Source organism: Otolemur garnettii, unplaced genomic scaffold, assembly GCF_000181295.1.
Source record: "Otolemur garnettii isolate 467f Iridium unplaced genomic scaffold, OtoGar3 scaffold00081, whole genome shotgun sequence".
Classification (NCBI taxonomy): Eukaryota; Metazoa; Chordata; class Mammalia; order Primates; family Galagidae; genus Otolemur; species Otolemur garnettii.
Window position 1 is genome coordinate 1,549,307 of NW_003852476.1, and position 5,018 is coordinate 1,554,324.

Here is a 5,018-nt window from a genome sequence, read left to right on the forward strand (position 1 = left end):
AAATCATATGACTCAATGGCAACAATAAACCCCCCCAAAAAGTCAAATTTGAAAGTGAATAAAGTACCTGAATTGACACTTTTTCAAAGAAGACATGCAAATGGCCAGTAGGTGTATGAAAAGGTGTTTGACATCATTAATCATCAGGGAGACACAAATCAAAACTGATGAGATATCACATCTGTTAGTATGGCTATTATAAAAAAAAGATAAGAAACAAGTGTTGGCAAGGGTATAGGGAAATGGGAATCCTTGTACGCTAGTGATGGGACTGTAGATTGGTACAGTCTTTATGAAAGACAGTATGGAAGTCCCTCAAAAAGACTAAAAATAGAACAACCCTAGGACCCAACAATCCGACTTCTGTGTATCTAAAGGAAATGAACTTAGTATATGGAAGAAATAGTGGCATGCCCGGGATTATTGCAGCATAACTCACAATAGCCAAAATATGAAAGCAAGCTGAGTGGCCATCAATGAATTAATGTGTAAAGAAAATATGGAATTATTCACCCATAAAAAAAGAAAGAAATCCTGCCATTTGCAAAACTATAGATGAAACTGAGAGACATTATGTTAAGTGAAATAAGCCAGGTGCAGGAAGACAAACACTGTACAGCCTCCCTTACTATGTGGAATCTCAGAGAAGCAGGGACTGCTCGCCAGGTGCTGGAAGGTGGAGGAAATGGGAGATATCGTCAGAGGGCACAGACATTGAGTTCTAACCTAAGTAGACTAAGTTCTGGGGATCTAATGTACAGTACAATGACTGTAGTTAATATTGCATTGTACACGTGGAGTTTTCTAAGAAAGCAGATCTTAAGTGTCCTCACTACACACACACACACACACAGAGGTCACCCTGTGAGGATAGATAAGTACGTTAACTAATTTTCTGGTGGCAATTGTCATATAATGTGTAAGTATATGAATCATCATATACAACTTGAGTATATACAATTTTTATTTGTCAATTATACTTCAGGAAAGCAGGAAAAAGTAATTTGTTTTCAATGGGGTTTAAATAAACTCCATATGTTTTGTTTTGTTGAAAAAAGCACCAGTTCAGAGGAAACCCTTCCTGTTAGTTTTATGTTATTTAACTTCTGTGGTTCTTTGTACCCTCAATGAATCTCCAACAATAACAAATAAAAGATTCTATGGTTCTATGTCCACATGTGACTAATGTTTCTAAGTTTTAGGAATTTTACATAAAACTTTGTTCAACAATAATGCACTATTATTTTTTTGAAGGATATTTCAAACATCAACACATAGAACCAAATAGTGGAAAAATAAACAATAGAACCAATAAGAGAAAGACTGGGAGTGGCAGCTCACACCTGAATTCCAGCACTCTGGGAGGCCCAGATAGGAGGATCCCTTGAGCTCAGGAGTTTGAGATCAGCCTGAGTAAGAGGAGATCCCACCTGTACTAAAAATTGAAAAATTAACACCCATCCAGTAGTTATTATGGAGGATAGGAAATGTTAGGAGCCCTACAAAACACTTAGGTAAAGTATGATGAACGTTTGGAAAAAGAAATGTTTACTCCTATCAGTCAGTATCTTTGGTTACAAACATAGAAACTGGTAGTGGCTAGTTTTGTGAAGGGCTTCACCAGAAAGATTATAGAGTTTTTCATAAAATCATACAATAGGTCAAAAAAACCAGCAGAGACAAGGACTGGGGCATAGCGGCTACAGAGTTCTGTGAGTAGCAGCAATGAATGGGCCTTTTCCTTGTTCTCAACATTCCAGAATCAAACAGGAGAAAGAGAGAGAGAGGGAGGGAGAGAGAGAGAGAGAGAGAGCTAGCAAGTACAACTCTGATCGGCCTAGTGAATCTCACATCTCCATCCCCGCTCCTGGAACACTGGGGCATTCTGAGTTAGAGCTCCATCAAAATTGTATGCAGCCCCAAGAATTGATTATATCCTCAAAAGCAAAATGTATCCTAGAAGTGTCAGAATCATTCCAGAAGAATGCTGAATGAATGATACCAGGCGAGAGAAACGCCATAGCAGTACACAATGTTTGCTGGGCTTGGAATACAGGAGCAAGAAAAATCACCATGGAAGAGTTGAATATTGGAATTAGACTTTAAAAATAAATGGCATTTGAATGTATAGGAATGTGGGGAAGGGTTAGGTTCAGAGACACGAGATCACAGATGGATGAGATGATGGACCAGAAAACAGGGCCCACTCTACAGAGGTATATAGTGAAGGGAGAATGGGTCTGTTTGCGTAGAGTATCGAGTGAGAACAAATCATAGGAATCATGAATAGCAGCCTAAGGAGTTCTAATTTTATTTTGTGAGCAATGAATGGACTGAAATTTTTGAGAGGGGAGATGTAGCTATGTAATTAGATCTTGAAATTACTAAACTTACTAATTTTACTAGCTTATTACTACTAATTACTAGTAATTTAGTAATTACTAATTACTAAAATTAGTAGTTTTTTAAAAATTTTATTTTATTTTATTTTTTTCAGTTTTTGGCCAGGGCTGGGTTTGAACCTGCCACCTCCAGCATATGGGCTGGTGCCCTAACCCCTTTGAGCCACAGGCACCACCTAGTAAGTTTTTTTTTTAAAGAAAGTCCTCTTTGGTGACAGGGGATGGATAGAAAGAGATTGGATGCGGAAAGACCTGTTATGGCAAAAGTTTGGTCTAGAATCATTAAGGAGCTGAATAGTATAATGGCTGTGGGAATGGAGTTGAGGAGAAAGGCATGAGAAAAATTATAAAGGCAACATTGACAACAGGACTGGCTCTCAACCAGTATGGCATGAATTGACACTAGACATGGGCCAGAAGAATTCAGTCATCAAATTCTAGGAAATATTGTTCTCTGAAATACTAACAATGCAATTTAACCAAGTTCTTTATAATTTAATAAAATATTCTTCCTGGTTAAAATCAAGCTATTTGAGGAAATTCTTAAATGCATATGATCTTGAAACCTCACAGCTGTTATGCCCAGGAGTCTCTCAAAGACCACACCACCAGACAAGTCGAATTTAAAGAGGAGTCCTTTTATCGAAGAGCCGCTGGTGACTACCTCAGTATCCCAACATGGAGTTTCTGAGAGCAGCCCTAAGATGTCTGTGGTTTTGGTTTTTATAGAGCAAAACTTTTCTGGGGGGCAAGCGAGCGTTATTACAGAAGCAAAAATAGCAGTTACAGGGGTAGAGGGAATAACGAGGGTAGGGTGTTTAGTTGTTTTGCACAATGTTATGATCACAGAGCGATTAGTGATTTTTCTTCCTTACAAGATAGGTACAAACCACAATGTCCTAGGGGGAAATGCAGGGAGGGTAACTTACAGGTAAGGATCGTAAAGGGCAGGATCATAAAAAAAAAGCTATAATCCCTAGGGCCACAATCACAAGTAAATGCAAGTAGAGTTACACAATGGGAGGGCAAACAAGGGGAACTAGTTTTGAAGGTAAAAGGGAGTAAATAGTAAAATGGAGTGGAGCTTGTTCTTTTAACATTTCAATATCCTATATGGATGGTATAAGGACCACCTTAACATAATCATGAGGGTTGTTGTCACCAGCATAGTTAGTGACTTTCTACACAATACTAATAATTCTAACAGTTCTAACCAGGTACATTTAAAATACCCTGCAATAGGTGGGAAGGCAAGCTGAACTGTTTTTTTCTTTTTTTAAAAGCAATAAAATGTAACAAAACAGCAGAATGGAGTCACGCCTGCTTTGTCTCCCCACTGATTCTCCCGAATAAGAGTTACAACAAAATGTGGAGTTAGGCCTGCTTTTCTTTCACCCTAACATGGCAAAGGTAATCAATTAAAATAATATGTATCTACCTTCCGGCAAACTTTTTATGTAAAAGGTCATATAATTAACATTTTAGTCTTTGTGGGCCTCTGTTGTAGCTTCTTAACTCTTTACAAACGCAGCCATGAATATTCAAGATTTAAACAAATGAATGTGTTTAAGTTAATAAAGCCTAATCAAATTTTATTTATAAACATGCAATTTGAATTTTATATGATTTTCACATGCCGTGAAATATTCTTCTTTTGATTTTTTTTTCCTACCATTTCAAAATACAAAAACTTATCTCACTTGCCATAAAAAAAAGTGAGCCAATAGACCAGGCTTGATGAGTCTGCCTGTAATCCTAGCACTCTGGGAAGCCAAGGCAGTGCTGTTGCTTGAGGCCAGGAGTACAAGACCAGCCTGAGCAACAGTGGGACACCATCTCTACTAAAAAAATAGAAACATTTGAGGGGCTCAGTGGCTCATACCTGTTATCCTAGCACTTTGGTAGGCTGAGGCAGGTGGAATGCTTGAGCTTGGGAGTTTGAGACCAGCTTGAGCAAGAGTGAGACCCTGTCTCTAAAAATAGCCAGGTGTTATGGCAGGCGCCTATAGTCTCAGCTACTTGGGAGGCAGAGGCAAGAGAATCCTTTGAGCCCAGGAATTTGAGGTTGCTGTGAAGCTATGATGCCTTGGCACTCTACCAAGGGCAACAAAATGAGACTCTGTCTCAAAAGATAAGTAAATAAATAAATAAATAAATTTACAAATAGGAAAATTAGCCAGATGTGGTGGCATATACCTGTAATCCCAGCTACTTAGGCAGCTAAGACTGAAGGATCACTTGAGCCCAAGAGTCTGAGGCTGCTGTGAGCCAGGCTGATGTCACAGGACTCTAACCTGGGGCAACAGATTAGAACTATACCTCAAGCAAACATACTAAACATTGACATTAGCCAGCCTTGGTAGTAGGCACCTGTAGTCCCAGCTGCTCTTGAGGCTGAGGTAGGAGGATTAGGCCATTGCACTCCAGCCTGGGTGACAGAGAAAGACAGAGTTTCAAATGAATGCAGTCTTGCTTTAAGCTGTCCTTTCTAATGTAGCATGGTGTTAATATTTGTTAAAATGCAAGTTAGGCTAAAGTAACAGATACTCTAAAATACAACGATTTAGACAAGATAGAAGTTTAGTTATCTCTCATGTAATTTTTTTTTTTTTTTTT